General features: G+C 46.0%; 1 pseudogene; it reads left to right on the top strand.

Moving 5' to 3' along the window:
* Positions 1-596: 596 nt before the first annotated feature.
* The window catches only part of LOC116368103 (transmembrane channel-like protein 6), a 32,792-nt pseudogene continuing 14,704 nt past the window's right edge, over positions 597-18,684 (top strand).

The following is an 18,684-nucleotide window of genomic DNA, read 5'->3' as shown; positions in this document are numbered from 1 at the left end:
AAACAAAACTGAATGAAACAAGGAGAGGCTACTTGGACTTGTTCAATAAGAAATGTTTGCAGTTGAAACATAATAATAATAATTTTCCATTGCATGCCCTAATGAACACGACCAAGGCCACTACAGTGTGTCTTACTGAATATTTTTATCATCTGATTAATCATATTCTGTCACGCCCTGTCTTAGTATTTTGTGGTTTCTTTATTTATTTGGTCAGGCCAGGGGGGACATGGTTTTGTATGTGGTGTGTTTGTGTATTGGGTTTTTCGTAGTTTTGGGATTGTGGCTTAGTGGGGTGTTCTAGCAAAGTCTATGGTTGCCTGAGGCGGTTCTCAATCAGAGGCAGGTGATTCTCGTTGTCTCTGATTGGGAACCATATTTAGGCAGCCATATTCTTTGAGTGTTTAGTGGGTGATTGTTCCTGTCTCTGTGTTAGTTTGTGCCAGTTTAGGCTGTTTCGGTTTTCACGTACGTTTTTGTATCGATCGTGTTTATTCGTCTATTAAAGATGTATATTATTAACCACGCTGCATTTTGGTCCGACTCTCCTTCGACGGAAGAAAACTGTAACATATTCAATCATATGTTCCCCACAGATAGGCTGGCCAGCCAGATGAGTGATGTCAGAGAGCGGGCAGATGAGAGGAGTGAGGAATCCATACAGACCAACCTTCTGGTCAGGAAGCGCTGGTCTACCACCACCCTGAGGGTCCTGTCCTCCATGCCCAGTCGCAGCATCGGTGAGACCATCCATCCTTTCAGTCACAAGCCGATTTGTTAAGGGGAAACCTCAGGGTTGTTTTTAATAGACACAGAAGGGAAGAAACGGCTTGAAACCTTGCGGTACTTCCCGAATTTGTTCAAATAAATGCTTGTTTTCGTTTGTTGAAAATGGTTTTGCCACGTTGTGCTCTAATGAACAAGACCCAGGTCAAAGGCTTTTGTGACTCATAAAGAGACTATGGGTGATATTTTGAGAGCATACAAAAATGTTGCAGTTCCTCTTGTATCTGCCCTGTTACCCATGTGGCTCAGTTGGTAGAGCATAGCACACAGGGTGTGTGTTCGATTCCTACCGGGAATCAGTATGAAAACGTATTCACTCACTACTGTAAGTCGCTTTGGATAAGTGTAAACGCACCACACACATTTTAAATATGTACAATGGTTTGGAAATCTACATCTATGTGGATGGTCAAATGGGGGTCTAAGAACATGAAGTAGTCATTAGATGAGTTTCCTGTCTCTTGTCTTACTGTGTCAGAAGTTTCAGAAAACTACTGGAGGAGAATATGACCTACGCAAAAGCCACTGACCTCACAAGTGGTTGACATTTGAATAAACTGCTGGGGTGTATTCATTAGTGCACACCGTTTAGCGAACCATGTATGCTGTGCAACAGACATACTTATTGCGACAAGTTCAGGTTAGACAAATGTTTTGGCCATTTTTTTTTTTTCCCGTTTGGTTCCTAGTGAATACACCCAGGTAGTAAATGTAAACTTCCTCCTTTTAAACCTCAGGAAATGGTCTCTCCTCACTCAGGGCAGCAGAGTCGTCTTGAAATCATCTCCCAGTGCAACATCCGTTCTACTCAGCCTGCGCAGGTACCACCGCCAGACCCAAGACGTTTCCCTCTCCTCCAGACCTAGTATCCGTGGCTATGGGATCGAGGCAGACTCTGAGGATGTCTGTGAGGAAGGTGAATCCCCAAACCCACTTCACCATCCACCCCTGAAGGCAATAGTCTTTCACCAGCTTTGAGGGGCCTTCTACCACCTACACTACAGACACAGGACAATGTGTATGGCATTTGAAACCAGACAGTTTTAGATCAACCTTTGAACAGAGTGAACATTTCCCTGACTGTCCCTCCGCTGGGAGTCAGTGTCTGTTTTGTGTGCTCTGCTGAGATGGGCTGTACCCATCAAAGGTACCAAGATATCAAGGTTTGGTTAGAAAATGTTATACTGAACAAAAATATAAATCAACATGCAGCAATTTCAAAGGTTTCACTGAGTAACAGTTCATATAAAGAAATCAGTCAATTGAAATCCATTTAATTCGGCCCTAATCTACGGATTTCACATGACTGGGAACCACGGTAGGTTTGTGGCGGTATTGGCGGAGCGGAATAAGTGGAATGTATCAAACCACATTTTTTTTGTTAGTTACAGATTTGTTGGTAACCTATACCTTAAAAAAAAGGTAGTGGCGTGGCTCAGAAAACCAGTCAGTATCTGGTGTGACAACCACTTGCATCATGCAGCGTGACACCTCTCCTTCACATAGAGTTGATCAGGCTGCTGACTGTGGCCTGTGGAATGTTTGTCCCACTCTTCAATGACTGCGAAGTTGCTGGATATTGGCGGGAGCTGGAACACTGTCGTACATGTCAATCCAGAGCATCCCAAACATGCTCAATGGGTGAAATGTCTGAGTATGCAGGCCATGGAACAATTGGGACATGGACAGCTTCCAGGAATTGTGTACAGATCCATGCGATATGGGGCTGTGCATTATCATGCTGATACGTGAGGTGATGGATGAATGGCACGACAATGGGCCCTCAGAATCCCGTCACAATATCTCTGTGCATTCAAATTGCCATCGATTAAAATGCAATTGTGTTTGTTGTCCATAGCTTATGTCTGCCCATACCATAGCCCCACCGCGACCATGGGGCACTCTGTTCACAACGTTGAAATCAACAAAACTCTTTCCCTCATCTGCCTGGTACTGTTGAAACCGGGATACATCTGTAAAGAGCACACTTCTCCAGCATGCGAGTGGCCATCGAAGGTGAGCATTAGTCCACTGAAGTCTGTTACGATGCCAAACTGCAGTCTGGTCAAGACCCTGGTGAGGACAACTAGCACACAGATGAGCTTCCCTGAGACATTTTCTGACAGTTTGTGCAGAAATTTTTTGGTTGTGCAAACCCACAGTTTCATCGGCTGTCGGTGTGGCCGGTCTCAGATGAGACCAGTTTCATTCCGCAGATGAAGAAGCCGGATGTGGAGGTCCTGGGCTTTTGTGGTTACATGTGATCTGTGGTTGAGGCCTGTTGGACCTACTGACAAATTCTCTAAAACAATGTTGGAGGTGGCTTATGGTAGAGAAATGAACATAAAATTATCTGGCAACCGCTCTGTTGGACATTTCTGCAGTCAGCATGCCAGTTGCATGCTCTCTTAATAGCCAGGCAAATACAAGCCGGTCTCTTATTTGTGGTTGTGTTCAGTGATTGAAGCAAATAAATGCCTGGGCTATTAAATTGAAGTTTTATGGTATCCTTTTAACTTTGTGTGGATTACAGAGACCAAGAGACAGGAGCTGGTCAACAATCTTCAGAGTCTGTCGGCCGGTGACCGTGTGCGTCTGCTGCGTGCCACGCCCCTTAGTCTGGCTGAGAAGACTAAACTGAGGTGTGTGCCATATTCTCTTCATTGTTTAATTGATTATCTTAATTGTTCCAGGACACCATTTGCTTTACATGATGCCAATGTAAAATTTGACAAACAAATTACACCAAAGCTACTTAAACCCTTCTCTCTCATCATTGCTGAATCTTCAAAGACCCCTTTTACAGTCAACATCTCTCCTTAGGAAACTTGTATTCAGTGACAAAGTTGGACAGTCCCTCTTGAGCAGCCAGGTTCCCTGCTGTAGCCTCCTTAAGCGAGTGAGTATAACCAAGCTATCACGAGCATAAAACATGCTGTTGGCAATTTCACAACTATCATTCAGATGTCAAATCTGAGGAAAGTGCTCCATTCCTGACGTTAATCTCTGCACAGAGATGTTAGGCATGAAAGTTACTCTGCGTCCTGTGTCCACAGGCTTTGTGTCACATCTGGTTCGGATGTCTCTTCATCCTCAGTTCCCTGCAGTTGTGGCAGGTGGCTTTGAAGAGGCTGGGTGGCCGCTTTGGCACTGGTGTGCTCTCCTACTTTCTCTTCATCAGGACTCTTCTGCTCTTCAACGTCTTTCTCTTCCTCATCAACGGTCTGTTCCTGGTCCTCCCCCAGGCCATCTACCCGCCCCTTCACACCCCCAGCTCCACAGAGTCACAGGCCTGGAGCTGTTCACCGGCACAGTAAGATGAGGTTTATGATTGATTGGTTGATTATGTTCATCCACAAGGTTTTGACCTTAATGTGATTCACTCTAAAGTTTAAACTTCACTGATCGTCCAGCGAAATGTCACTGATTGGTTAAGTTACAATTTCTGGCATGTACCAAAATCTCTGCTGTGTGCGGTGAAAGCACGACGTGGTTGTTGAGCCTCTACAGAGTACACCTAGTGGAGTGTAAATCCAGCCTATGCCAATAAAACAACTGCTGCTGACATACCTAGCTAAGTCACAATGCAATGCCCACCCATACAAATGTAAAGCACCTGCAAGAGCACTTCTATATCAAAACACTACATCAGTGTTGTCAGTCTGTTTCTGAAACCACATCACCTCTCTTCCTTTTCAGGGTTATCTCTCGAACTCTCTAATGTTTTATGGCTACTACACCAACTCCACCATCAACACCAGTTGTAGACCAGATGAAGCCACCGCTGGGACTGGCTGCGGTACCACCAGTGACCCTCACATGATGGCCTACAACATTCCCTTAGCCTACTGCTTCACCATCGGCATAACATTCTTTATCACCGGCATCGTCCTCGTTTACAGGTTGAACAACCCTCTCAAACCTTTTCAAGTGCTGATATAGGATCAGATTATCATTTTTAAGCTACGTTCACACAGGCAGTCCAATTCTGATATTTTGCCCAATTATTGGCAAAAGATCTGATCTGATTGGTCGAAAGACCAATTACCAGCAAAATATCAGAATTGGGCTACCTGTAAACGCAACCATTGATCATAACATGAATATGACCCTGATCTACTCATTTGGAATCTCTTTGTTAGCCTGGTCCAAGATCTGTTTGTGCTCTACAGCCAACTGCTATGGTCCGTGTTGGTGTGAAAATGCCCATAAGAGTTGGCAGGACAGATCTTTGACGTTTTTCTCCTTGTTGGTCTTTCATGGGAATAATAAAATGTTTTCATTGTACTTGTCTTAGCATGTCCAAGTCCTTTGGGAGGAGTTTCCGTGTGTTCAAGTCTCAGGGAAACATGGCCATAAAGGTCTTCTGCTCCTGGGATTTCAAAGTCAGCAAGAAGATGTCTGTCAGGATGCAGTCGGAGAACATCACCACCCAGCTCAAGGTACGGGACAGGATCATGTTCATTAGGGCTCACAATGAAAAAATGTAAATACAATTCCAGCCCAAAAACTCAAATATGCATTTCTTATTGGACAAATCCAGGTAGTCCCTCCCTGTTTCAGTCTGTTTATTCCATTTTGTGCCTAATGAACACGACCCAGGGGTTTCCAACTCTAGTGCTGTAGAACTAACGTCAACAGGTGTTCAAGTTTTTGCACAAGTCCATCACTAATACACCTTATTCAGCCAAATGTGGTCCATGATTCACTGACCATTTGTTTTAGGTGTGATGAGCCATGATTTATTTGCTAATCATTTGAATCAGGAATGTTAGTGATGGGCAGGAGCAAAATCCTGCGTAGACTATAACAAACAAAATAGAACAGATAGAGGCCTGATCAAGCTCATATTCTATGCTAAGTCAGAGGCTGAAGGCCGCCGCCCATCCGTCAGTCAATTTGCCTCGGATAGATCTGCATATCTACAGTATCTAAAGGACAACTGTTCTAGCTGGTATTTGTGGTGTAGCATGCCTATGGGCAAGAATGTAGCTTTCTAGTGTCAACAGAAAATGAACAAGAATATGCAACCATTTTAAGATGTACAAATAAGACTAAGTTAGCTACAAGGAACTACATTATGACGCAGATTAAAATACTGACTGGGGAAGTTATTTTTCAGTAGTTTCACTGACTCTACATTCACAAACACTGTTTGGCTACTGATGAAAATGAGCTGTATTGTTGGTTATTGTGTACTGTCCTTGTTGAATAAATAAATAAACTCTCTTCGTTCTTTCCAGGAGCTGTTATCAGAGGTGAAAGGCGGAGAGGAGGAGAAGGGCAGGCTGTCTGGGATGGCGGTGCACCTGCTAGCATGGAGCATTTCTCTGGGGAGCACCTTCTTCTGTGCACTCGGCATCCACTGCTTTGCCAAGTACATGCACCTGGTTAGTGTGTGTGTGGGGGGGCTCGTATCACACCATAGAACGCTATGCAAATCCAACCCCAGCTAAACTGTTGCACCTTTTTCATACTGCTGAGCCAAGCATGAGCTGTACTGCACTGGCCTGGTTAGGCATCCTCTATAGCTTCTGGAACTGTGCTGGAGAGGACAATGTGGAAAGAAAATGGGCTATACGGACCAGCATGGTTCAGGTTTGCACAATAGGGGTATTACTGCCAGAGTTTCTTGTGGCTGCTCTCTCAAAGGTAGATAGATGAGCCTTTACCAAGGAAGGAGAGAGAGCTTACTCTGTCACTAACCCACTGCTGCTGGCACACCAGCCCATTAGGTACCTTCCCATTTTCTAGCATACCACAACTTCCTTTTTAAGTAGAAAATTAGTGGGTGGATATTGGCAATACATAACTTCCTTCTAAGTAAGTTAGTGGGTGGATATTGGAAGAGGACTATCGCCACTTTACTTTCAAGTATTGCCACAGTTTTTGGGGATAAGGTTTTTTCAGAGTTTCTCTGAGAATCAGACAGGAACGTTTTTTGTTTGTTGCAGAATTATACTTTGGTGAGTCAACAGAGGAAATCACATTGTGAAATCAGAAAGCATCTTAAGACATGTTGTTGCCTGCAAAACAAGATGGGGAGATGTCTCGGGGCCTACTCGAAGGGAATGCAACATTCTCAATGTTGGAGTAGGTCAGAAGCCTGGTCCCAGATCTGTGGTGTATAGCCCACTCCTATGGACTTTGTCATGCCAAATAACACAAACAGATCTGGGAGGACCAGACTATAGTCTGCGATGTAGAGCCTTGCTTGTTCTTACCTTAATGTCTGTCTGCACTGCAGTGTTTCTATAGCCAGGTCACAGATCTGTTTGTTCTGTATAGCCAACTCCTATGGTTGTACGTTTGACAATGACCATAGGAGTTGAGAAGACTGATCTGCATCCACTGCCCACCCAACTAATATTCATAGCAACAAAGAACTGAACATTGTGCCCAACGGATAACGCCTCCAGCACCCCTGGTCTCTACTGTAGGCCTATGCAATACCCCTGGTCTCTACTGTAGGCCTATGCAACACCCCTGGTCTCTACTGTAGGCCTATGCAACACCCCTGGTCTCTACTGTAGGCCTATGCAACACCCCTGGTGTCTACTGTAGGCCTATGCAACACCCCTGGTGTCTACTGTAGGCCTATGCAACACCCCTGGTGTCTACTGTAGGCCTATGCAACACCCCTGGTCTCTACTGTAGGCCTATGCAACACCCCTGGTCTCTACTGTAGGCCTATGCAACACCCCTGGTCTCTACTGTAGGCCTATGCAATACTACTGTAGGCCTATGCAATACTACTGTAGGCCTATGCAATACTACTGTAGGCCTATGCAATACCCCTGGTCTCTACTGTAGGCCTATGCAATACCCCTGGTCTCTACTTCAGGCCTATGCAACACTACTGTAGGCCTATGCAACACTACTGTAGGCCTATGCAACACTACTGTAGGCCTATGCAACACTACTCTACTGTAGGCCTATGCAACACTACTGTAGGCCTATGCAACACTACTGTAGGCCTATGCAACACTACTGTAGGCCTATGCAACACTACTGTAGGCCTATGCAACACTACTGTAGGCCTATGCAACACTACTGTAGGCCTATGCAACACTCCTGGTCTCTACTGTAGGCCTATGCAACACCCCTGGTCTCTACTGTAGGCCTATGCAACACCCCTGGTCTCTACTGTAGGCCTATGCAACAACCCTGGTCTCTACTGTAGGCCTATGCAACACTGCTGGTCTCTACTGTAGACCTATGCAACACTACTGTAGGCCTATGCAACACTACTGTAGGCCTATGCAACACTCCTGGTCTCTACTGTAGGCCTATGCAATACTCCTGGTCTCTACTGTAGGCCTATGCAACACCCCTGGTCTCTACTGTAGGCCTATGCAACACCCCTGGTCTCTACTGTAGGCCTATGCAACACCCCGTGTCTCTACTGTAGGCCTATGCAACACCCCGTGTCTCTACTGTAGGCCTATGCAACACCCCTGGTCTCTACTGTAGGCCTATGCAACACCCCTGGTCTCTACTCTAGGCTTATGCAACTCCCCTGGTCTCTACTGTAGGCTTATGCAACTCCCCTGGTCTCTACTGTAGGCTTATGCAACACCCCTGGTCTCTACTGTAGGCTTATGCAACACCCCTGGTCTCTACTGTAGGCTTATGCAACACCCCTGGTCTCTACTGTAGGCTTATGCAACACCCCTGGTCTCTACTGTAGGCCTATGCAACACCCCTGGTCTCTACTGTAGGCCTATGCAACACTCCTGGTCTCTACTGTAGGCCTATGCAACACCCCTGGTCTCTACTGTAGGCCTATGCAATACTACTGTGGGCCTATGCAACACTCCTGGTCTCTACTGTAGGCCTATGCAACACCCCTGGTCTCTACTGTAGGCCTATGCAACACCCCTGGTCTCTACTGTAGGCCTATGCAACACTCCTGGTCTCTACTGTAGGCCTATGCAACACCCCTGGTCTCTACTGTAGGCCTATGCAACACTCCTGGTCTCTACTTCAGGCCTATGCAACACTACTGTAGGCCTATGCAACACTACTGTAGGCCTATGCAACACTACTGTAGGCCTATGCAACACTACTGTAGGCCTATGCAACACTACTGTAGGCCTATGCAACACTACTGTAGGCCTATGCAACACTACTGTAGGCCTATGCAACACTCCTGGTCTCTACTGTAGGCCTATGCAATACCCCTGGTCTCTACTGTAGGTCTATGCAACACCTCTGGTCTCTACTGTAGGCCTATGCAACACCCCTGGTCTCTACTGTAGGCCTATGCAACAACCCTGGTCTCTACTGTAGGCCTATGCAACACTGCTGGTCTCTACTGTAGACCTATGCAACACTACTGTAGGCCTATGCAACACTACTGTAGGCCTATGCAACACTCCTGGTCTCTACTGTAGGCCTATGCAATACTCCTGGTCTCTACTGTAGGCATATGCAACACCCCTGGTCTTTACTGTAGGCCTATGCAACACCCCTGGTCTCTACTGTAGGCCTATGCAACACCCCTGGTCTCTACTGTAGGCCTATGCAACACCCCTGGTCTCTACTCTAGGCTTATGCAACTCCCCTGGTCTCTACTGTAGGCTTATGCAACTCCCCTGGTCTCTACTGTAGGCTTATGCAACACCCCTGGTCTCTACTGTAGGCTTATGCAACACCCCTGGTCTCTACTGTAGGCTTATGCAACACCCCTGGTCTCTACTGTAGGCCTATGCAATACTACTGTAGGCCTATGCAACACCCCTGGTCTCTACTGTAGGCCTATGCAACACTCCTGGTCTCTACTGTAGGCCTATGCAACACCCCTGGTCTCTACTGTAGGCCTATGCAACACCCCTGGTCTCTACTGTAGGCCTATGCAACACCCCTGGTCTCTACTGTAGGCCTATGCAACAACCCTGGTCTCTACTGTAGGCCTATGCAACACTGCTGGTCTCTACTGTAGACCTATGCAACACTACTGTAGGCCTATGCAACACTACTGTAGGCCTATGCAACACTACTGTAGGCCTATGCAACACTCCTGGTCTCTACTGTAGGCCTATGCAACACCCCTGGTCTCTACTGTAGGCCTATGCAATACTACTGTGGGCCTATGCAACACTCCTGGTCTCTACTGTAGGCCTATGCAACACCCCTGGTCTCTACTGTAGGCCTATGCAACACTCCTGGTCTCTACTGTAGGCCTATGCAACACCCCTGGTCTCTACTGTAGGCCTATGCAACACTCCTGGTCTCTACTGTAGGCCTATGCAATACTACTGTAGGCCTATGCAACACTCCTGGTCTCTACTGTAGGCCTATGCAACACCCCTGGTCTCTACTGTAGGCCTATGCAACACTCCTGGTCTCTACTGTAGGCCTATGCAACACCCCTGGTCTCTACTGTAGGCCTATGCAACACTCCTGGTCTCTACTTCAGGCCTATGCAACACTACTGTAGGCCTATGCAACACTACTGTAGGCCTATGCAACACTACTGTAGGCCTATGCAACACTACTGTAGGCCTATGCAACACTCCTGGTCTCTACTGTAGGCCTATGCAATACCCCTGGTCTCTACTGTAGGTCTATGCAACACCTCTGGTCTCTACTGTAGGCCTATGCAACACCCCTGGTCTCTACTGTAGGCCTATGCAACAACCCTGGTCTCTACTGTAGGCCTATGCAACACTGCTGGTCTCTACTGTAGACCTATGCAACACTACTGTAGGCCTATGCAACACTCCTGGTCTCTACTGTAGGCCTATGCAATACTCCTGGTCTCTACTGTAGGCCTATGCAACACCCCTGGTCTCTACTGTAGGCCTATGCAACACCCCTGGTCTCTACTGTAGGCCTATGCAACACCCCTGGTCTCTACTGTAGGCCTATGCAACACCCCTGGTCTCTACTGTAGGCCTATGCAACACCCCTGGTCTCTACTCTAGGCTTATGCAACTCCCCTGGTCTCTACTGTAGGCTTATGCAACTCCCCTGGTCTCTACTGTAGGCTTATGCAACACCCCTGGTCTCTACTGTAGGCTTATGCAACACCCCTGGTCTCTACTGTAGGCTTATGCAACACCCCTGGTCTCTACTGTAGGCTTATGCAACACCCCTGGTCTCTACTGTAGGCTTATGCAACACCCCTGGTCTCTACTGTAGGCCTATGCAATACTACTGTAGGCCTATGCAACACCCCTGGTCTCTACTGTAGGCCTATGCAACACTCCTGGTCTCTACTGTAGGCCTATGCAACACCCCTGGTCTCTACTGTAGGCCTATGCAATACTACTGTGGGCCTATGCAACACTTCTGGTCTCTACTGTAGGCCTATGCAACACTCCTGGTCTCTACTGTAGGCCTATGCAACACCCCTGGTCTCTACTGTAGGCCTATGCGACACTCCTGGTCTCTACTGTAGGCCTATGCAATACTACTGTAGGCCTATGCAACACTCCTGGTCTCTACTGTAGGCCTATGCAACACCCCTGGTCTCTACTGTAGGCCTATGCAACACTCCTGGTCTCTACTGTAGGCCTATGCAACACCCCTGGTCTCTACTGTAGGCCTATGCAACACTCCTGGTCTCTACTGTAGGCCTATGCAATACTACTGTAGGCCTATGCAATACTACTGTAGGCCTATGCAATACTACTGTAGGCTTATGCAACACCCCTGGTCTCTACTGTAGGCCTATGCAACACCCCTGGTCTCTACTGTAGGCCTATGCAACACTCCTGGTCTCTACTGTAGGCCTATGCAACACCCCTGGTCTCTACTGTAGGCCTATGCAACACCCCTGGTCTCTACTGTAGGCCTATGCAACACTACTGTAGGCCTATGCAACACTACTGTAGGCCTATGCAACACTACTGTAGGCCTATGCAACACCCCTGGTCTCTACTGTAGGTCTATGCAACACTACTGTAGGCCTATGCAACACCCCTGGTCTCTACTGTAGGCCTATGCAACACCCCTGGTCTCTACTGTAGGCCTATGCAACACTCCTGGTCTCTACTGTAGGCCTATGCAACACCCCTGGTCTCTACTGTAGGCCTATGCAACACTACTGTAGGCCTATGCAACACCCCTGGTCTCTACTGTAGGCCTATGCAACACTACTGTAGGCCTATGCAACACCCCTGGTCTCTACTGTAGGCCTATGCAACACTCCTGGTCTCTACTGTAGGCCTATGCAACACTCCTGGTCTCTACTATAGGCCTATGCAACACTCCTGGTCTCTACTGTAGGCCTATGCAACACTACTGTAGGCCTATGCAACACTACTGTAGGCCTATGCAACACTACTGTAGGCCTATGCAACACCCCTGGTCTCTACTGTAGGCCTATGCAATACCCCTGGTCTCTACTGTAGGCCTATGCAACACTCCTGGTCTCTACTGTAGGCCTATGCAACACTCCTGGTCTCTACTGTAGGCCTATGCAACACCCCTGGTCTCTACTGTAGGCCTATGCAACACCCCTGGTCTCTACCGTAGGCCTATGCAACACTCCTGGTCTCTACTGTAGGCCTATGCAATACCCCTGGTCTCTACTGTAGGCCTATGCAATACCCCTGGTCTCTACTGTAGGCCTATGCAACACCCCTGGTCTCTACTGTAGGCCTATGCAATACTACTGTAGGCCTATGCAATACTACTGTAGGCCTATGCAATACTACTGTAGGCCTATGCAATACTACTGTAGGCCTATGCAATACTACTGTAGGCCTATGCAATACTACTGTAGGCCTATGCAATACTACTGTAGGCCTATGCAATACCCCTGGTCTCTACTGTAGGCCTATGCAATACCCCTGGTCTCTACTTCAGGCCTATGCAACACTACTGTAGGCCTATGCAACACTACTGTAGGCCTATGCAATACTCCTGGTCTCTACTGTAGGCCTATGCAACACCCCTGGTCTCTACTGTAGGCCTATGCAACACCCCTGGTCTCTACTGTAGGCCTATGCAACACCCCTGGTCTCTACTGTAGGCCTATGCAACACTACTGTAGGCCTATGCAACACCCCTGGTCTCTACTGTAGGCCTATGCAACACTCCTGGTCTCTACTGTAGGCCTATACAACACCCCTGGTCTCTACTGTAGGCCTATGCAACACCCCTGGTCTCTACTGTAGGCCTATGCAACACCCCTAGTCACTACTGTAGGCCTATGCAACACCCCTGGTCTCTACTGTAGGCCTATGCAACACCCCTGGTCTCTACTGTAGGCCTATGCAACACCCCTGGTCTCTACTGTAGGCCTATGCAACACCCCTGGTCTCTACTGTAGGCCTATGCAACACCCCTGGTCACTACTGTAGGCCTATGCAACACCCCTGGTCTCTACTGTAGGCCTATGCAACACCCCTGGTCACTACTGTAGGCCTATGCAACACCCCTGGTCACTACTGTAGGCCTATGCAACACCCCTGGTATTTTGTTCCTCTCTCTCTTCTTGACAACAGTCCTTTGTTGAATGTTTTTCCTTCAATGTGACCAGAGGAGACTTGAGGATGCAGAGGGGGAGGTCAGTGTGCTGCATGAGGCTCGTCTGCTGGCTCTGCCTGGGGTTGTGTCCTGTGGGAACCTCCTCCTCCCTGGTCTCTTCAACCTCGTGTCTTGGATGGAGAACTTCAACTCGCCCATTGTACGTCTCTATGTTTCCATCTTCAGGTAAATACGACTAGAACTGCGTTCAGAGATGTTCAGTGTTTGACACATATTAGTACATTAGCATTGTGGTAAGTTCCAGAGTTCCAACATTTTTCCCAGAAATCCTGGTTGAAGGATTCTGGATCTCCTGCTTATTCCCTCCTGATTCTGGGAATCTTCCAACTGGGATTTCTGGAAAAACAGCAAATTTTGGTGAAAATGACAACCCTGGTTGTCCAACAAATTAAGTTGGTGAATTATCTTACCAAAGCTAATGTCACATTTCAATATGAATGGAAATATGTAAATGACATGTTGCTTAGCCTATATTTAATTTTGGATTGTGACATTAACGGGCTCCCGAGTGGCAGAGCGGTCTAAGGCACGGCATCTCAGTGCTTGAGGCGTCACTACAGACACCCTGGTTCGATTCCAGGCTGTATCACAACCGGGTATGATTGGGAGTCCCATAGGGCGGCGCACAATTGGCCCAGCATCGTCCGGGTTTGGCCGGTGTAGGCCGTCATTGAAAATAAGAATTTGTTCTTAACTGACTTACCTAGTTAAATAAAGGTTACATTTTAAAACAATTTTGGGGTTGAAGCATACTGATAGCTCTATACAACCGGTAGTGTGGAATGTGGACAAATCTTGACATTAGACTACAGAAAAACTACTGTCGAGTGTAATTTCCCTTTTTAATTCAAAGCATGCAACAAACGTTGAAATGTATGCATCTTTCCCCAGTAATCAAGTAGCACAGGGAACATTTTGTTGGCTCCTACGTGGACAGAAAGCCAATCCAACAAGTGAGCCTGCACATGGTGCACAGCGGAAACTAATGGGAGGTATTCTGAATGTCTTGTGACGTTTCGTCTTGAGTTAAGTGGGGGGTTATTTCGGTGGTCAAGTTAACTCTCCTGTTTGTTTTTTTACCTTTTTTATTTAACGATTATTTAAAATAATTCTTATTTTCAATGATGGCCTAGGAACAGTGGGTTAACTGCCTGTTCAGGGGCAGAATGACAGATTTGTACCTTGTCACCTCTGGGATTTGAACTTGCAACCTTCCGGTTACTAGTCCAACGCTCTAACCACTAGGCTACCCTGCCACCCTCTGTACATGAGCCCATAACACAATCACAAGATGTTTCACACAGACACTACCATTGAGTCTTGTTTACTTTTCACCATATAAAAAAAAAAAGAATTTGGAAAGGCGTAGAGTGTGCTCAACCAACGTGAGTCAAGGTGCAACCTAAAAATGAGTAAACACCATTGGCTCACCACTCAAAATTCTTAGTTTTATTAGGCAAGTTTAAAATATTGACATTTCGGCCTTCAAAATGATCAAAGGGACTGGACAAGTTTCATATAGGGCAGGGGGAAGACAGTTAGGGAGGACCCGCTTCAGCTTATGGTGCTAATAAGAGACCGTGGTGGACCATACAGGGTGATACTCAAGGTGTGGGTTACTATGGTCAATAGTGATGAAATACAGAAGTGGAAGACGTAAAAATCTATTGGAAAACTGGGAACGTTTTTTTTATTATTTTTATTTTTCAACCACAGGAGGTGAAATTGATCAAATACATGTTGGATATTGGCAAATAAACAGGGCTAAGCAAAACTAGGGATAGCAACAAAGAAACCATCAACAGCTTAGGCAAAGAGGGCTAACAACTGGTTTGGACAACAGTTAGTGAGCTAGTATGCTCCCTCCATGTGTAAACAAGAAGTACAAATGGGAGGGTGTTGTCAATGCACCAACAAAGGGGTGGAGCCCTTCACAAAAGTATACTACAGATACCATAACTTCAGAGTAAACCATTTTAGCTGCTCCTATCAAAGTGGTTAACAGAGGCCCAATAGGAGGGTGTGTGGGTGTGTGTAATAAAGCTCTCCATCCAATGGCCACAGTAGTACAGCAGGGTCATGTTCATTAGGCATCAAACGGAAGGATATGAACTGAAACAGAGGGACTACTTGGTCTTGTCCAATAAGAAATGCTCATATTTGCTGTACGTTGCAAAACGTTTTTAAAACGCGTGCCCTAACAAACTCACCAAATGTTCCTTCCTCTAACAATATCTGGAGCCATGTATCAAGCTTCTCAAAGTAGAAGTGCTGATCTAGGTTCAGCTCCTCCCTGTAAATATAATCTTATTATTTGTGATCTGAAAGGCTAAACCAGTGGATGGATATTGTCAGTTGTTGCCGTAGTGACAAACCCCCTCACAGTGCGACCCCAAACTGTTCAAACCTCTCTTGTTGGCAGAGAGAAAATGTTGCTGTTTGTAAAGCCAATTTCCTGCAATTCTACATGTCTAATGTGTGTTCAAATGATACCTGAGTGACTCAACAAAATCAATGGGGGGCCCTGGGCACGTAATCCAGCCACGATAACTGCAAGATTTAGATAGGTAAATTAGGCTAACCAGTTATCTAGCTGACATGTAGCTGGTTAGCCTAACTTACCTACAGTGCATTCGGAAAGTATTCAGACCCCTTGACTTTTTGTTACGTTACAGCCTTATTCTAAAATTGATTCAATTGTTTTTCCCTCCTCAATCTACACACAATACCCCATAATGACAAAGCAAAAACAGGTTTCTAGAATTTGTTTGAAATGTATAAAAAATGTAAACTGAAATATCAGATTTACATAAGTATTCAGACTCTTTACTCAGTACTTTGTTGAAGCAGCTTTGGCAGTAATTACAGCTTTGATTCTTCTGCTTGGCACACCTGTATTTGGGGAGATTCTCCCTTCTCTGCAGATCCTCTCAAGCTCTGTCAGGTTGGATGGGGAGCGTTGCTGCACAGTTATTTTCAGGTCTCTCCAGAGATGTTCGATCAGGTTCAAGATGTCCTGAATCCACTCTTGCATTGTCTTGGCTGTGTGCTTAGGTTTGTTGTCCTGTTGGAAAGTGAACCTTCACCCCAGTCTGAAGTCCTGAGCGGTCTGGAGGAGGTTTTCATCAAGGATCTCTCTGTTCTTTGCACCGTTCATCTTTCCCTTGATCCTGACTAGTTCCTGCTGCTGAAAAACATCCCCATAGCATGATGCTGCCACCACCATACTTCACCGTAGGGATGGTGCCTGGTTTCCTCCCGACGTGAAACTTCTCATTCAGGCCAAAGAGTTCACTCTTGGTTTCATCAGACCAGAGAATGTTGTTTCTCATGGTCTGAGAGCCTTTTGGCAGACTCCAAGCGGACTGTCATGTGCCTTTTTACAGAGGAATGGCTTCCGTCTGGCCTCTCTACCATAAAGGCCGGATTGGTGGAGTGCTGGAGCGATGGTTGTCCTTCTGGAAGGTTTTCCCATCTCCACAGAAGAACTCCAAACTCCTTCCTTTTAAGAATGATGGAGGCCACTGTGTTCTTGCGGACCTTCAATGCTGCAGACATTTTTTTGGTACCCTTCCCCAGATCTGTTCCTCAACACAATCCTGTCTCACGGCTCTACAGATAATTCTTATAACCTCATGGCTTGGTTTTTGCTCTGACATGCACTGCCAACTGTGGGACCTTATATAGACTCTTTAACACAGGTGGACTCCAATCAAGTTTTAGAAACATCTCAAGGATGATCAATGGAAACAGGAAGCACCTGAGCTCAATTTCGAATTCAAATTATTTATGTAAAAACTTGTTTTCACTTTGTCATTATTGGGTATTGTGTGTAAATTGACGAGATTTATTCATTTAATCCATTTTTAGAATAAATTCGTAACAAAGTGTAAAAAGTCAAGGGGTCTGAATACTTTCTGAATGCACTGTGTCTAGCTTACATGGGCTAGTAGTTTAACAACGGAACATTTGTCAGTTGTAAATAGCTGTAGGTCAGTCCGTGAATGACATAAGAAGAAAACTGTCCATGCACTTAGACATTTCCAAATTGCACCTTGTGCATTCTATTATAACTCAACAGCAGCAAGTTGAAAGCCTGACTAAGTCCGGACCACGGTCCTCCATTTCAGTATGGCTGGGCTAAACTGACCTTAAATCAGCACTCTTACTCTGAGACACTTGATAATGTACATCCTGTTTTTATACAGGAACCTACTGCTGAAGGTGAGCATTCTTGGTGTACTGTGCTACCATTGGCTGGGGAAAATTGCAGCTGAACCAGAGCAACATGGTCTGCAGGTAAGACACCTGATACTTGTCACTATGCTGTCTGTCATAAAACAAGATGTCACCTTCAAATTAAGGTCCCCTTTCATTGAAACATTAGTAGCTAAGAATTTATGGCCCAAAGTAGTAGTAGGGGACAGTTCTATATTTACTGGGGAGGCTGGTCCAACTCAAGGTGTCATACAAAAAATGTACCTCCCTTCTCAGCTTAACTATTTACACATGACACCCCCCTTTTCACTAAAATAAATTGCACCCCCTCCCCCCTCATAGAATTAACTCAAAAATAATGTTTACGACCACAGATAACTGTAGCAACACTGTTTATTAACATGGATATCAACTTTGCCACTTCAGCTTTTGTGGCACGATTGATGCTGTGCAGGTTAAGGGTTGGCCGACCACCACAGAGGAGCTCACTCTCCCTGCCTGTTTCATTACTCTACAATCATTGCCGGATGCAGACAATGATCAGCTAGGGGGAAATCAGATATACATTTTAATGCCATATGTATAACTATGTCAAATATGTGACACATTTTCCACCAACAGGTTTCTGTCCCAATGCACCACACAACCAATAAACAAAACATACCAATTCCAAGCACCTCAATATCATGATTAGCGTTTTCAGCACCACAACAAATAGACTGACAACTGGAAACACATCCCTCCCTACCTTGTAGGCCTAGCCAGTATGAAGGTGTGTGTTGACAGTCTCTGACTGTCATTAATCATTTTGGTGTTTTGTAACAATGTCTCTTTCCATTTGTCAAATGGCCGCTGCACTGTTTGGATTGATAGATATTTTTTTTGTCACAAGTCACTTCATTGAATAGGACCCGCAAAACACCAGTCTCAACTTCAACAGTGAAGATGTGACTCTGGGATGCTGGCCTTCTAGGCAGAGTTCCTCTGTCCAGTGTCTGTGTTCTTTTGCCCATCTTCATCTTTTATTTTTATTGGCCAGTCTGAGATATGGCTTTTTCTTTGCAACTCTGCCTAGAAGGCCAGCATCCCGGAGTTGTCTCTTCACTGTTGACGTTGAGACGGGTGTTTTGCTGGTACTATTTAATGAAGCTGCCAGTTGAGGACTTGTGAGGTATCTGT

This window comes from Oncorhynchus kisutch, unplaced genomic scaffold (genome assembly GCF_002021735.2).
Source record: "Oncorhynchus kisutch isolate 150728-3 unplaced genomic scaffold, Okis_V2 scaffold1847, whole genome shotgun sequence".
Lineage (NCBI taxonomy): Eukaryota > Metazoa > Chordata > Actinopteri > Salmoniformes > Salmonidae > Oncorhynchus > Oncorhynchus kisutch.
Note: the sequence above shows the minus strand (reverse complement) of the source record. Positions and strands in the feature narration are given on the sequence as shown.